General features: G+C 39.9%; 1 pseudogene; it reads left to right on the forward strand.

Annotated features, from left to right (window-relative positions):
• Window positions 1-17,260, forward strand: part of LOC116811193 (olfactory receptor 13H1-like) — a 97,346-nt pseudogene that overhangs the window by 11,480 nt on the left and 68,606 nt on the right.

A 17,260-nucleotide genomic window follows, 5' to 3' on the forward strand; every position in this document is an offset into this window, starting at 1 on the left:
TTGTGTTTCACTATTAAAAGAGCCCTTTTGGTTTTGCTGAAGTCCACATGTGTGTTTATGTATGCATGTGTTTACATGTATCTGTGTAAACAATAACTAACAAGCAAAAAGAAGCCAGTGTCCTACAGGAACGAGAGCAGTGAGTTTTTTACTATGTGTACCTGTTTACCCTCACTCCAGGCTGAATTGTGTGCCCCTGTGTTTTAAAGTTAAATAACCATAACTACCTATGAAATCACATAGCACTTCCACTTTAGGATTATCAAACGTCTGCTAGCATTTTCTTAATACATTCGATTCAGTAGCTGGATCCCAGGAATTCACCTATGAACACTGAAAGATTACTTCTGATGGCAGACGTGAAATTAGTTGCTCCAATTTTTGAACTAGATGGAACCTACTGGAATAGACTACAGGGTGAGAATACACATGTGAGTTTGAGTGAATATGTCATTTAAACCTAATTTTTGTCTCATTTTCAGGCGGTTATATAGAATGTCACTTAAGAAATACTGGAATATAACTGGGACCTTGAAGAAACTAAAGGGTATGACAGCATAATTGAAATGGCAAAGTCTGCTTTCATCTTTAGTTTCTCTAGTGAAAGAAGTGACTCTATGTCTCCCTGAAAGCCCAAATTGGAGAACAAGTAGGTCCCCCAGAACTGGTCCAGAAAATTAGGGATAAAGAAGTGCCATTTTTCAGTCCTACATCACCATTAGTCAATTTCTAGTGGTTAGACAAAGTGTACCCAGCATGGAATTTTGAAAGGCAGGCAGATGAGCCTCCTCCACAGCTTTTTGTTGGTCTACCTCTCGTCTTCTAAAGAACAGTGTGCTGGGGGAAGTAGCTAAAAATGAAAACCATTGAACAAAGGGTCACAAGTTACAATTGTATGAAAGACTTTGAGTCAAATAAGGCCACCTTGAGTCAGATAAGGCCAAGTACTAGCTGGAAACAAAGAAAGTAAGAGACTGACAACATGAGCAGTTTACCATGACCTTCTACTTAGACTCTGGGATAAGGTCTCTGTGACGGGTACTCACCGAAAATTGAGAGACAAAGAAGTAAACAGTTACAATTCGGGGTGGAAAATGCTGTGAAGGAGGTAAATGCAGGATTCTACAGGATTACATTGACACCTACCACCAACTTAAAGAATAACGGCAAGCAGGGAGGGATGCTTGTAAGATATGACATCTGAAATGAGTTTCTAAAGACGAATAGGATTTTTCCTGATGAAGCAGTCATTGCAGGCATTACACCTGGAGAGAAAATATTCTGTCCAAAGGCATGAAGGCATGAAAGAGGAGAAGCATGTGCTAACTGCAAGTAGCTCTGTTTGGCTGGACTGTAAGGTCTGAAGTGGTGAGAAAGAGATGGAAAGATAGGGAGGAGAGTGAATAGGAAGGTAACAGGCTGCAGCAGTGAGCCCGAGCCGGATCATGAAATCCCTTCTGTGACACTATACTGGAAGCTGCGTATAGGCCATGACTCTTAATAGCTAAGCTTCATGGGAACAGAAACTATGTATATTTCATTTGTGGGTTCATCCCCAATTTCTCTAACATTGTACATAGCACAAAACAGATGCCCCAATAGCAGCATGAATGAATTCCATGCCAAAGCATTTAAACATTATCCTGAAGGCTAAGAAGATCATTCAATCGTTTCAAGAATCTAGGGACATCGCTAGATCTCAATTTTATATAGGCTCTGGTTGAAGGGTGGAGAATAAACGGGAGGGGTTAACACTGGATGTGAGAAGCAGGTCTATAAGGCTATTGTAGTAATCCAGGTAAGAGAAGATGGTGGGCAGGGATGGGGGATTTGGAAAATTGGGTAAATTTAGGAGGCATTTAGCAAATTGCATTAACAGGACAGGGTAACCGATGAGAAAGAAGATGGAAAGAAGAACGTGTCAAAGATGATACTACCGGTTTGATGATTTGAACAACAAGGTGGTACTATTTACTGAAATTGGGAATATTGGGAAATGAATGAGTTTGTGAGGCAGAGAAGGGTATCATTGGTGGGGCTATGGCATCGGAAAGGGGTGTGAGAAAATTGGAGGCAAGGAGAGTAAGGAAAATATCAGTTCCATTTTGGAAACATTGAGTTTAAGGCATCTGAAGGATATTCAGGGGACTGTATATTCAGTACCCAGTTGACTATATATCTGAGGCTCAGAAGAAAAATCTGGAAATATAGATATGGGAGTTGCATATAGATAGCAGTAGAAAGTATATGTCCCTTTTGGTTGGCTCCTTTTGTTGTTGTTGTTGTTGTTTGTTTTGAGAAGAAGTCTCACTCTGTCACCCATGCTGGAGTGCAGTGGAGCGATCTTGGTTCACTGCATCCTCCGCCTCCCAGGTTCAAGTGATTCTCCTGCCTCAGCCCTCCAAGTAGCTGGGATTACAGGCGCGCACCACTACGCTCGGTTAATTTTTGTATTTTTAGTAGAGACGAAGTTTCACCATTTTAGCCAGGTTGGTCTCAAACTCCTGTCCTCCTCCCAAAGTGCTCAGATTACAGGGGTGAGCCACTGCGCCTGGCCTGGTTGGCTCCCTTAATGACTCCTCTTACACCCCTGGCCCAGTGAGCTCTGACTAAAAGCTAATTCACCACAACTTGAATTCCTAATGAGTATTTAATCTTCTTCCTAATGTCTTGTAACCCAGCCCAGGCCCCAGCGGTACCATCTAATAAATCCCTCAGGAAACTGAGCAAGATTCCACATCCTAAAGTTAGTGCGCTTGTAGCCACAGCTCTCAGCTTCTAACAGCACAAGGGTGCTCTCTAGTGTTCAGCATGATGCATACAGGGGCACAGAGAACTCTGAATTGTGAACCTCGCCTTTCAACCAGGATCACTGCCCTGCCACCTTCACATGTGGGGAAATTCACTAGCCACATACGACCTCAAATTTGGAGGGACTCTAAGTACTTCAGATTCTAGCAGGGCATGAGGAGAGTCAGGCAAGCCGTACTCTCTTAAGGCAATGTATTTTTTCAGTTGCCCATCACAGTTAGGGAGTAGCCTGTAGTGTCATCTCTTGAGTAGAACCGTCTAGGTTCTCAGTAAGCCTCAGGGGGAAAACTACAAGACAGATTGGTCAGAGTTATACTATTATTTCAGAAATAATAAGCCACAGAGTGTAGATACATATGTGTCTACAAAGCTAGAGAAACACAAGGACCCATGCCACAGGCCTCCTGGTTGCACTAGTCTCAATATATCCTAGAGCAGGGTTAACCACTTTGTGCACAGGTGCCACTCCCATCACTAGAAACTTTTGTATACTAACCAGCGAGCCAGGATGAAAGTGGAAAGATCATCTTTTACCCTTACCTACAAAGGGCTGTGGGAAGGGCAGTACATCATAAGGAATTCTGGGTGGTACACTCACCTTTACACTAGTGAAGAGATCCCCTTGTACATATAGCAAATTAGGAGGAATAGAGATCCTCCTATAGGATCGGTGTGCTCATGAGATAACATGGAATAGGAATCAGCGTGTTCATGAGATGAGATAACATGCAACAAAACCCCAATATTACTACTGTGTTACTGCTTCTACTCAACCCTCTACAGAGTGGAGATCGAAGTGCCTACCTCACTATAGCCTAAGAAAACCTATGCTCTAAAAAAGAACAAAATCATGTCCTTTGCAGCAACATGGATGCAGCTGGAGGCCATCATCCTAAGTGAATTAACGTGGGAACAGAAAACCAAATACCGCATGTTCTCACTTATAAGTGGGAGCTAAGCATTGGCTATACATGGACCCAAAGATGGGAACAATAGATACTGGGGATTCCAAGGGGGAGAAGGGAGGAGGTCAGGGGTTTGAAAAACTACCTATTGGGTGCTATGTTCACTACTTGGGTGAAGGGATCATTAGAAGCCCAAACCTCAGCATCAAGCAGTATACCCATGTAACAAACCTGCACATGTACCTCCTGAATCTAAAATAAAATGTTTTTAGAAAAGAAAAGAAAAGAAAACCTATGCTCTTCATCTTATTTTGCAATTCTGCCTTAAGTTCTAATATGGCCCTCCACCATCTGTCATTTCCTTACCTAGGATTCCAAACAAATATGCCAATTACCAGAAGACATTTTCAGAACTGAAGGCAGAACTGAAAGTATGATTAACCTGAATATGATGTCAAGCACTTGAATTGTTTCGCTAAGGCTAAGGTCAAGTCCTTTCAACAACATGTAGATAATAACTATGGCAAACGTACATCATGTCCCAGTAATAGACATATTTATGAAATGTCTGCCTATTCCAGTCATTACCTCAGCATCACAACAAGAAGACTTTGCCCATACCTATTGACTCAGGGCCTCCCGGATCATCTTGGCAAACCATAACTTTGTTTTTAATCATTTTTGGAGTTTGTTTGCATATAATAACATTTACCCATTTTGAATGCACTTTATAATGAGCATTGACAAATTTGTATACCTCCTGGAAATAACAACTGCCATACTCAAAATACAAAACACTGTCATCACCTCCTCCCAAAATTCACTTCTGCCCATCCCAGTCACCCAGAGACCCACTTCAAGCCTAAGGCAAGCAGTATTTTTGATTTTGTCACCTAGAATAGATTTGTCATTCCTGAAGTTTCATATAAACGGAAGCATACATGATATCCTCTTTTGTGTCTAAATTTAACAAAATGTTCTTGAATTTCATGTTCAAGTTAAAGTTATGTCCCACTGTGGTTTTAATTTGAATTTCCCAAATGACTGATGACGTTGAGCATCTTCTCATGCTCTCATTGCACATTTCTATTTTTTTTTTTTTTAGGAAATTTTGAACCATTGTTTTTTATGAAATGGATTTGTCTATAGCATGAATGAGTGATGTGGAAGATGGTAGCTCACATGTGCCACAAGCAATTTTTTTTGCTGTTTGTCTTATTCAGTACCCTATATATTTTCAGAAACAGGTGAATTAGATCCCATATGACCTCATCATGAAATCCTTTTTTTTTTTTTTTTTTTGAGACGGAGTTGCTCTCGTCACCCAGGCTGGAATGCAATGGCGCGATCTTGGCTCACTGCAACCTCCACCTCCTGGATTCAAGCAATTCTCCTGCCTCAGCCCCCCAAGTAGCTGGGATTACAGGTGCCCGCCACCACACCCGGCTAGTTTTTGTATTTTCAGTAGAGACGGGGTTTCACCGTGTTGGCCAGGCTGGTCACAAACTCCTGACTTCAGGTGATCCACCCACCTCGGCCTCCCAAAGTGCTGCGATTACAGGCGTGAACCACTGTGCCCGGCCAATGATATCCTATATTCTATTCCTGATAATAAGATTACAGAGTTTCCTGGCCACTTGATGTAGCACCACTTTTGGAATAACCCTGCAAAAGGCCTACTTAAAAGTTGAAAGATAGAATTATTGGACCATGTTCTATATATTCCATATGATGAAGGCACATAATTGTCTATTATGCATCAATCACATTAAACTTAGGAACACTCCAGGTAAATGAAGTTTGTCCTGAGATTTCTGGCATTTATCAGGTTCTACCCACAGTTCATTCCTTATGTTATTTTTCTAGTTAGCCTGATAACTGATTTCAAGAAAGGGACAGAATTTGTTTCATTGGCAATTTTACTTACTGGGCTGTAGGTTTGTGAAATAGTGATCCTCTCAGCCCTTAGAACGGCCATGAAGACCTATGGCATCCAGAGCATGGGGGGAGTTGCCTTCAACTTTGAATAATCTTGTCCATTTCCTTAGTATGCCATGTACATACCATTTTCTATGAGTGTTAAAAAATGAAATTTTGGGGAGCACTAGTTTAGTCCTCTGTCATGGATGTAGCCATCCAGCACATGAAGGTACTATTTTCTACCCTAATTCTCTCTCCTACACCTAATCCTCCTCCCTGGCCCTAAAACCAGCCTACTCCAACCTGGCAAACTCTTTATTTATTTAGGTGTTTTTACTATTATACTTTTTAAGTTCTGGGATATATGTGCAGAACGTGCAGGTTTGTTACATCGCTATACATGTGCTGTGGTGGTTTGCTTCACCCATCAACCCATCATCTACATTAGATATTTCTCCTAATGCTATCCCTCCCCTTGCCCCCACCCCCCGATAGGCCCCAGTGTGTGACGTTCCCCTCCCTGTGCCCATATGTTCTCATTGTTCAACTCCCACTTACGAGTGAGAACATGCAGTGTTCGGTTTTCTGTTCCTGTGTTAGTTTGCTGAGAATGATGGTTTCCGGCGTCATCCATGTCCCTGCAAAGGACATAGACACGTTCTTTTTTATGGCTACATAGTATTCCATAACGTATATGTGACACATTTTCTTTATCCAATATAATATTGATAGGCATTTGAGTTGGTTCCAAGTCTTTGCTATTGTGAATAGTGCTGCAATAAATATATGTGTACATGTGTCTTTATAGTAGAATGATTTATAATCCTCCAGGTATATATGCAGTAATGGGATTGCTGGGTCAAATGGTACTTCTAGTTCTAGATTTTTTTTTTTTTTTTTTTTGAGATGGAGTCTCGTTCTGTCACCAGGCTGGAGTGCAGTGGCAGATCTCTGCTCACTGCAACCTCCGCCACCCAGGTTCAAGTGATTCTCCTGCCTCAGCCTCCCGAGTAGCTGGGACTACAGGTATGCGCCACCATGCCCAGCTAAATTTTGTATTTTTAGTAGAGATGAGGTTTCACCATGTTAGCCAGGATGGTCTCTTGACCTTGTAATCCACCCGCCTCAGCCTCCCAAAGTGCTGGGATTACAGGCATGAGCCACCATGCCTTGTCTGTTTCCTGACATTTTAATGATGGCCATTTTAACTGGCATAAGAGGGTATCTCACTGTGATTTTGATTTGCATTTCTCTAATGACCAGTGATGATGAGCTTTTTTTCATATGTTTGTTGGCTGCATAAATGTCTTCTTTTGAAAAGTGTCTGTTCATGTCCTTTGCTCACTTTTTGATGGGGTTGTTTGGTTTTTTCTTGTAAATTTGTTTAAGTTCCTTGTAGAGTCTGGATATTAGCCCTTTGTCAGATGGATAGATTGCAAAAATTTTCTCCCATTCTGTAGGCTGCCTGTTCACTCTAATTTTAGTTTCTTTTGCTGTGCAGAAGCTCTTTAGTTTAATTAGATCCCATTTGTCAATTTTGGCTTTTGTTGCCATTGCTTTTGGTGTTTTAGTCATGAAGTCTTTGCCCATGCCTATGTCCTGAATGGTAATGCCTAGGTTTTCTTCTAGGGTTTTTGTGGTTTTAGGTCTTATGTTTAAATCTTCAATCCATCTTGAGTTAATTTTTGTATAAGGTGTAAGGAAGGGATCCAGTTTCAGTTTTCTGCATATGACTATCCTGTTTTCCCAATACCATTTATTAAATAGGGAATCTTTTCCCCATTGCTTGTTTTTGTCAGGTTTGTCAAAGATCAGTTGCCAACCTGGCAAATTCTTATACTGTGATGAAAAATGTCTCCAACTACATAGTGATGACCATCGTATCCTCAGAAAACCCCTGATTTGGGGAACATCCACCTAAACACCTATTTGTTTAAGAAGTTAGCAAGACATAAAGTCAACCACATTTTATGGGAATGAGAATATTCACCACCAAGGCCTTCTTTGGGACTTAGAGGTGATACTTCACTCAGAACTCCATAGCTAAGGACAGCTAAGGCAGACCCAGAAGCTCCGTTTGTACCAGCTATTCATTCTAGAAGTATTACTAAGTGCTTAGTGTGTATCAGGCACTGATGCAGTGCTTGATAGACCACATTCACCGAATTTTTTGATCTTACTAGGCTGCCCAAATCACCAGGTCTTGAGGGCAGATTATCTCCTTTAGCAAGCCTGCCCTGGCAGATTATCCAAACTATGAACTTTAAGGCCATCTATTTCCAACTATAATTAATCAGAATAATCTGGCAGAGGAAGTAGGCAAACACACAGGCATACTGATTCCAGACTGAAAGTCAAATATACCCAGAAACGATAATGTAAAGTACAGAATAACAGGCTGACTCCCATTTAGGGAGGCCTGACCTTAAATACTGTGCCTATGCAAAGACATTTATGTCTGGTGATTATTCAAGATATTGATTAAACTCTACAGAGACTTTTGAAGGATTCATATTTATTACTGCATCCTCCAATATAATAGCATCTAGAAAACCTGTAGTTAGGACGAGAAATACCTTTAGCAATTCAGAGAAATAATACACCACTCACTGTCCCTATATGTGTCTCTAGGATTCCACAACATTAAAATGTATCTTTAACTTGCTCCATTTCCACTGCCATAACTTCAACCTGGTGATTATGTAATTATTCACTAAAATGGCACATTTTATCCATATGCTGGTTCTTTATCCATTGACATTAACATAATACTATAACTGAAATTAGTGAGCTATTTTGTTTCCAGAAACTCTGATGTTTTCAACTATGACACCAAGATTGAAGAATAATATTGAAGGCCTTTTGTAATTGCATCTACTATACGTGGCTAAATGCAGCACAACCAGTTTTTTGAGGAATACTTCTGTTCTGCTTACAGACAACTCAATAGTTCAACCTACTTCGTAGAGTTTGGCTGCAACATAAAACATTCACATGAAACATCCTCTTCAAAGAAACCATTGTTATACTAGAAAAGAAAAAGAATCTCAGGAAAACAGAAATGGACAGGAACTTCCTTAACTTGCCAAACAATATCTTTGAAACATACAGGTCATATTATTCTTAATATTGAAAGACTGAATGTTTGTTCCTAAAAGCAACCTCAAGAGAAGGATAACTATTCTTGCCACACCTATTCAGCATAATATTGAAATTTTTAGCTAGTGAAATAAAGCAAGGCTAGAAAATAAAATTTATGCATAGGAGAAAGAAAGAAACAAAACTGTCCTTGTTTGCAGATAATATGATTGTCTACACAGAAAATACCAAGGAAACCATAAAAATCTCCTAGTTAGTAAGTTGCAGGATACAAGATCAACATACAGAAATAAATTGTATTTTTATATACTAGATAAGAACAGGTGGATAGGAAAAATAAAAAACATAATGCCATTTACAATTGCTCAGAAAGTGGAAGACTTAGGGGCAAATCTAACAAAACTTGTAAAGAAATTACAAGCTGAAAACTACACAATGCTGATGAAAGAAATTTTAAAAATCTAAGTGGATAAATGGAAAGACATAGTATGTTCATGGACTTGAAGACTCAAAACAGATGTCAACTCTACCTGAATTGATACACATATTTAATGTAATTCCTGTCAAAATCCAAGCAAAATTTTTTATATATAGGTTATGCATATATATATATACATGATAGATAAGTAAATATGTGATAGAGATAGACAATATACCTACAAAAATGCCTGGATTTTGGTACGAATTATTGCAAAATTCGTATGAAAAGTCAAAAAACTCAAGTAGCTAAAAACAGTTTTTTAAAAGTACAAAGTGGGAAGACTCAGTGTACCCAATTTCAAGTTTATTATATAACTACAGTAATCAAGACTGTGTGATATTGACAGAGTGATAGACACATAGATCAATGGAGCAGCACACAAAACCCAGAAATAGACACACACAGATATGACCATTGATTTTCGGCAAAGGTGCAAAAGCAGTTCAATGGAGGAAAGACAGCGTTTTCAACAAATGGTATTAGAGCAATTGAAAATCCATAGGGTAAAAAGTGAACCTCAACCAAAGACTCATACCCTATACAAAAATTAACTAAAAATGTATTATGGACTTATATGTAAAATGTAAAATTATAGAACGAAAAGCACAAGAAAAGTTTTGGCATATAGGGTTGGGCAAAGAGTTCATACACTTGATACGAAAAGCACAATCCACAAAAGAAATTAAATGATAGTTTGGACTTCATCAGCATTAAAAACTTTGGCTCCATGAAGAAGGATAAAAAAACTTTGGCTCCATGTTAAAAGGATAAAATACAGCCTATAGAGTAAGAGAAAATATTTGCACATCACAAATCTGACAAAATACCTGATATCTATAGTATATATAGAAAAAATAAGCAATCCAATTAGAAAATAACGAAAAGACATAGACATTTCACAGACAAGGATATACAATGGTAAATAAGCACATAAACAGATGTAAAACATCATTAATCATTAAGGAAATGCAAATTAAAAGTACAATGAAATATCATTACACACCAATAAGAATAGATAAAATAAAAATAATTACAACTCCAAAAGCTGGCAAGGATATAGAGGAATTGGACCTCCCATACATACTTGATGGGGATATAAAACAGTAGAGCCACTCTGAAATAGAATTTCAAAGTTTCTTAAAAATGAAACACAACCCAGCAATTGCCCTTCTGGGCATTTATCCCAGAGAATGAAGCCTTCTGTTATGTAGACACACACATGCACAGCTACTTGTACACAGGTGTTTGTAGTAAATTTGTTCATAATTTTTTAAAAAATTGAAAACAACCCAAATGTCCTTCAATTGGTGAATGCAATGAGTCAATGCAACGGGTTATGTGACTGTGGTATATCCATAACATGGGATATTTCTCAGCAATGGAAAGGAACAAACTGATACACACAACCTGGATTAGCCTGTAGATAATTATGCCGAGTGAAATAACCATTCCCTAAAAGTCACATACTGTATCACTCCATTCATATAACAATCTTGAAGTGACAAATTATGGAAATGGAAAACAGATTGGTGGTTGCCAGAAGTTAAGGAGCTGATGAGAGCAGGACGGAAACTAGTATGACTACAAAAAGACAACATGAGGGATCCTCATGGCTGTGGAAATGTTTCATATCTTTACTATATCAATGCCAATATCCTGTTTCTGATATTATACTACAGTTTTGCAGGTTGTTACCATTGGAGAAAATTAGGTAAAGGATGAATGAGATCTGTGTGTATTTTATTTTGCCACTGCATGTGAATCCAAAATTATTTCAACATAAATGACTTAATTAAAAATAAAAATATCAATTAAATATCCATAAAATTGATACACCTTTAGCTAGACTGATCAAAAAAAAGATAATTCACAAATCACCAATGTCAGGAGTAAAAGAGGGAATATCTACCACAGAGGCCACAGACATCAAAAGGATAATAAGAAATATTATTGTCTCAGTAAGATTGGTTGAGCTACTATAACAAATTACCATAGACTGAATGGCTTACGCAATAAACATTTATTTCTCATAATTCTGAAGGCTGTAAGGTCCAAGATCAAGGTGCCAGCAGATCCAGTGTCTGCTGAGGGCCAGTTTCCTGGTTTGCAAATTGCCACTTTCTGCATATACCCTTATGTCTTTTCTTAGAAGAACACTAATCTTATTCAGAAGGACTGCACCCTTATGATTTAATTACTTCCTAAAAGCCCCACCTCCTAATATCAACATATTGGGGGTTAGGTTTTCAATATATTGATTTGGGCAGGACACAAACATTTAGTCTATAATATTCTATTCCTGGCTTCAAAATGCCATGCCTTTCTGACATGCAAAATACATTCATTTCATCCCAACAACTTGAACCAGTGAATGGATACAGGCTTCCCCTGAGAGGGAAATCATAATATTTGAAGAAGTGGCTTTTGAGGAGAGATGCATCTATGAGTTGTCAACATGCAACACTATTGGCAGCTGGGGTAATAGGTGTCTTAGTCCTGAGAGGGAAGAGAGGGCATATGGGCAGTACACACAGCATCCACTACTACTACTACTACTACTACTACTACTACTACTACTACTACTACACACACACACATATACACTGTATATACATAGTATACAGATAATCATTATATATGTATACAATGTCTATATGCATCACTGTGTATACTGTATATATATACACACTATATGTATAAATATAAACATATACTTTGTGTGTATATGTATATATTCAACAACATGCTTATTAATGTAACAACCTGCTTCATCCCTTCTTCAATACACTTTTGCCCCACTTTCATTCATGTCTATATTTCTAGCATCATATCCTGTTCTAGTTCCTTGTTTATGAGCTAGTTCTGACTGCTTCCACATCAGATCTAAGATATCTCTGATTAATTGGGATCCATGGAGAGGGTGTCATCATCATTCTCGAAAGCCTTAGTAACATAGATAGGAATAACTCAAGTTTACGTAAACCACCCAAGATAGATGTCTACCAAAGTCCTGTCTTTACAAGTGCTCTATATGGGTTTGGAGTGAATCTAACAGAGGCCATATCCAAGAGAGCCAGGATGTTTAATTTGTAGAGTTTTGAGACTTGTCTGGATCCAATGAGAGATTTACTCAGGGTGGCCTGAAGCAGAAAAGTGAAGAAGAGTTTAAAGTATGGTCAATGAGAGAAGCTTTAAATCAGAAAAGCCAGAAAAAGCAGCACCCATAATTGAAACTGAGGAGTAAGGCAAGGTCACAAACATGAAAACAAAGTAAAAGTTTCTTGCAGTAACACCAGTTGGAACGTCTCATCATTAACTGTCATTTTCCTAGAAATTTCTACAGAAAATAAAATAAGAATGCTGTGGTCAAAAGGGCAGAGTATTCAAGCAGAAAGCAGAAGAAAACTGCTTTCTCTGTCCAGAGAAACTAAGCTCTGTCACTTACTAATTATATCACATATGGCAAATCACTTAACCTATCTGAAGCCCTTATATTTTCTTCATATCTAAAGTGAGAATATGAATATAGGTACCCATTTCCTGAAAAATGTTTTTGAGACTCAATGAATTAGCAAATATGAAGATTTTGGCTTCATAGTAATGTCTGCTTTCAGAGAGATCTATAAGATGCTTCTCCTCAAGCAGGGGACCTGCCGGAGGACTCCCCTAAACGTCCCAAGGAAGCAGAAAACCCTGAAGGGGAGAAGAAGGAGGCAGCCACCTTGGAAGGTGAGAAGACCCTTCCTGTGAAGGTGGAAAAGAATAGCACCCTCTCTGAGCCCGGTTCTGGCTGGGGGCCTCCCCAAGAGGAAGAAGAGGAGGAGGAAGAGGAAGAGGCTGCCAATGAAGATGCTGAGGTCCCAGGCGTCAGCGATCATGTAGCCACCAATGTTTCAAGAGGAGCCCCCACCCTGTTCCTGCTGCTGTCTGGGTGCTACTGGGGAAACTGGCCATGGCCTGCAAACTGGGAACCCCTTTCCCACGCCAACCTGCTGTCCTCTTCCACTCACTATTCCCACTCCAAGCCCAGCCCATGGAGATTGACGTGGATGAGGCAGGTCACCTGGCCCTCCCCTCTAAGTCCCCATACCCCTATTATCAGAGTCAGAGCCATGTCTTCTGCTCCCTGGGAAGAAATGAAGCTATTATGTTCCTTCCACTGGAGCTATTTTCCAGGCTTCTGCTGGGGCCTGGGTCAACCGTTTCCACCTCCTGACATCCTTTTCCCACTCTCCTAGTCATTCTGGGACTCTGGGTTGGGATCAGGGGTGGGAATAGAAAAGATGGAGCATAAACAGCCGTGTGGGCTTGTGGGGCCTGGAAGGGGCAATCCTCAAATGGAGGGTAGGGGCAGCACAGGAGGGTGGCATCTTCCTGAGCTCCTGTCCCCTGCTACACCTATTATCCCAGCTGGCTAGATTCAAGTAAAGTGGGACAGCTTGTAGGGGAGGGGCTCCTTTCCATAAATCCTTGATGACTGACAACACCCGTTTCTTCTTTTGCCAATCCCAAGAGTTCCAGGAGTTGTAGTTTATCATCAAAAGATTTTGGGGCTTCCAAGTTGTTAGGGCCAAGGACGTGAGACCTGAAGGGTTGACTTTACCCATTTGGGTGGGAGTGTTGAGCATCTGCCCCCATTTAGATCTCTGAAGCCAGAAATGGGATGCTTGGGAAGGCCCCTAGCTGCCCTTTTCCCTCTCTGCACAGTGCCGAAGGCCAGCTTATAGTCATATATATCACTCAGACATAAAGGAAAAGACACATTTTTTAGGAAACGTTTTTAATAAAAGAAAACTACCAAAAAAAATGTAAAGACCCCTAACCCTTTGTGTGCTTCGCATTCTGCTCCTTCCTTCCCCATCGTTGCCCACATTTCTGAGGTGCACTGGGAGGCTCCCCTACTATTTGGGCCTTTATGACTTTCTTTTTGTAGCTGGGGCTTTGATGTTCCTTCCAGTGTCATTTCTCATCCACATACCCTGACCTGTTCCCCTTAGTGTTGTCACCAGATCCGATTTGTAATCCACTGAGAGGACAGAGGGAAATAAGTGCCCTCTCCCACCCTGTTCCTAGTGGCCTATGTCTCTCTTCAGTATCTGGTCTCTTTTACCCTGGCACCTCTCCCTTGGGCTCTGATGAAAAATTGCTGACTGTAGCTTTGGAAGTTTAGCTCTAAGAACTGTAGATGATTTCAGTTCTAGCAAAATAAAACCCATTCATTACAAAAAAAAAAAAAAAAGAAGAAGAAGAAGAAGAAGATGCTTCTCAGCACATCGAATCACCCTGGGCCATCCACGAAAGGCACACCTTTTCAGTTTGCATTCATAAAAATTAGTTCCTGAATGACTTCTATGCTTTTTTTTTTTTTTACTTTATTTCAGGTTCAAGGATACATGTGCAAGTTTGTTAATACAGGCAAACTTGTGTTGCAGAGGTTTGGTGTACAGACCATTTCATCACACATGTACTAAGTAGAGTACCTGATAGTTATTTTTGCTGATCCTCTCCCTTCTGCCACCCTCCTCCCTCAAGTAGGCCCCAGTGTCTGTTGTTCCCTTCTTTGTGTCCGTTGGTTCTCATTATTTAGCTCCCACTTAATAAGTGAGAACATGCAGTATTTGGTTTTCTCTTCCTGAGTTGGTTTGCTAAGAATAATGGCCTCCAGCTCCATCCATGTTCCTGCAAAGGACATGATCTCATTATCTTTTATGGCTGCATAGTATTCCATGGTGTATATGTACCACATTTTCTTTATCAAGTCTATCATTGATGGGCATTTAGGTTAATTCCATGTCTTTGCTATTGTGAATAGTGTTGCCGTGAACATTCGCATGCATGTGTCTTTATCGTAGAATGATTTATATTCCTTTGGGTATATACCCAGTAATGGGATTGCTGGGTCTAATGGTAGTTCTGTTTCTAGTTCTTTGAGGAATCATCACACTGCTTTCCACAATGATTGAACTAATTTACCTTCCCACCAATCATGTATAAGCATTGCTTTTTCTCCACAACCATGCTAGCATCTGTTATTTTTCTACTTTTTATTAATAGCCATTCTGACTGGTGTGAGATGGTATCTCACTGTGATTTTGATTTGCATTTCCCTAATGATTCATGATATTTTTTCATATGCTTGCTAGGCACATGTATGTCTTCTTTTGAAAAGTGTCTGTTCATGTCCTTTGACCACTTTTTAATGGGGATGGGTTTTTTTGTAAATTTGTTTAAGTTCTTTATAGATTTTGGATTTCAAACCTTTGTCAGATGCATACTTTGCAAATATTTTCTCCCATTCCGTAGGTTGTTTGTTTGCTCTGTTCATAGTTTATTTTGCTACGTAGAAACTCTTTCGTTTCATTAGATTCAATTTGCCAATATTTGCTTTTGTCGCAATTGCTTTTGGTGTCTCTGTCATGAAATCTTTGCCTGGTCCTATTCCACAATTGCATTGCCTAGGTTGTCTTCCAGAGTTTTATAGTTTTGGGTTTTATATTTAAGTCTTTATTCCATCTTGAGTTTTGGGGGGTTTTGTTTGTTTTTGTTTTTGTTTTTGTTTTTTTGAGATGGAGTCTCACTCTTGTCACCCATGCTGGAGTGCAGTAGTGCAATCTCGGCTCACTGCAACCTCCACCTCTTGGGTTCAAGCAATTCTCCAGCCTCAGCCTCCTGAGTAGCTGGGACTACCGGTGCCTGCCACCATTCCTGGCTATTTTTTTCTTTTTTAATTTTTAGTGGCTACAAGGTGTCACCTTGTTGGCCAGGCTGGTCTCGAACTTCTGACCTCAGGTGATCCACCCACCTTGGCCTCCCAAAGTGGTGGGATTACAGACATGAGCCACCACAGCCAGCCCGTCTTGAGTCGTCTTGAGTTGTTTTTTGTATGTGGTATAAAGAAAGGGTCCAGTTTCAATCTTCTGCATATGACTGACCAGTTATCCCAGCCCCATTTATTAAATAGGGAGTCGTTTCCCCATCGCTTGCTTTTGCCAGATTTGTCAAAGATCAGATGATTGTAGGTGTGTGGCCTTATTTCTGGGATTTCTATTCTGTCCCATTGATCTCTGTGCCTGTTTTTGTACCAGTACCATATTGTTTTGGTTACTGTAGCCCTGTAGCATAGTTTACAGTCAGGTAAGGTGATGCCTCTAGCTTTGTTCTCTTTGCTTGACTTGTATATCTCTTGTAGTAGCTTGGTCTCATGGTTCTGTTAATTAACTCTTGTGGTGCTCTCATGAGGTCTTTTTCTGCTCAACTGCCTCCTCCCAGGCTCAGGCTGCATTTCCTTCTTTGGTGAAAGACTCTAGGAATCTCAGCCTGCTCTCTCATGTTCTCTCTCTCTCTCTCTCTTTCAGCTTCTATCTTCTATTTTCGTGCTTAGAGTTCTACTGCCTTCCCTCCAAGTGTGGCTTTGATGCTTCAGTTTTCCCCTTTCTTGAATACAAGATCTTACTACCGTAAATGTTTTACTGAAGATCAGTGCAGAAAAATAAAAGACATGAAACATAATATAACTCGGGGAGTATCAGTGGATTACAAGCCACAGAATTCTAATCATCATTTCTCTATCATTCCAAACTCCCTTGTGGGTTGGGTCTTTTCTCCCAGTAAGTGGAGTTTCAGAGGTGCTTCCATCCTGATTGCCTGATTGCCACTTGAGGGTACATCCTATGATGCTTGAAACCCCATCTTCTCATCTTGAATATGGAACACAAGCATGTTCCAGAAACAAGATATCCTAAATGTCCCTTTCTGCAGTGGGCAGCAGGTATCTCTGACCTCAGAAATATCACACAAGTAACCCATTGCTGACTAAGCCTATAAGTATTTTATTGCTCACACTGCTACTCATAGCATATGGCTTCTCTGCTGCTCAGTTTTTCCATTTTATAATAAAATTTACCCTTCTTTCCAGCTTTCAATCTTCCTGCTTTATTTTTGTATTCTGATTGATGACCTACTTCAATTCAGAAGAGGCTTGGCCATTTCAAAGACCAAGGCAAGCCCTTTGGCCTTTTCCATTCCTCTAGGTATTGTAGCACCA

Source organism: Hylobates moloch, unplaced genomic scaffold (genome assembly GCF_009828535.3).
Source record: "Hylobates moloch isolate HMO894 unplaced genomic scaffold, HMol_V3 SCAFFOLD_7, whole genome shotgun sequence".
Taxonomy (NCBI): domain Eukaryota; kingdom Metazoa; phylum Chordata; class Mammalia; order Primates; family Hylobatidae; genus Hylobates; species Hylobates moloch.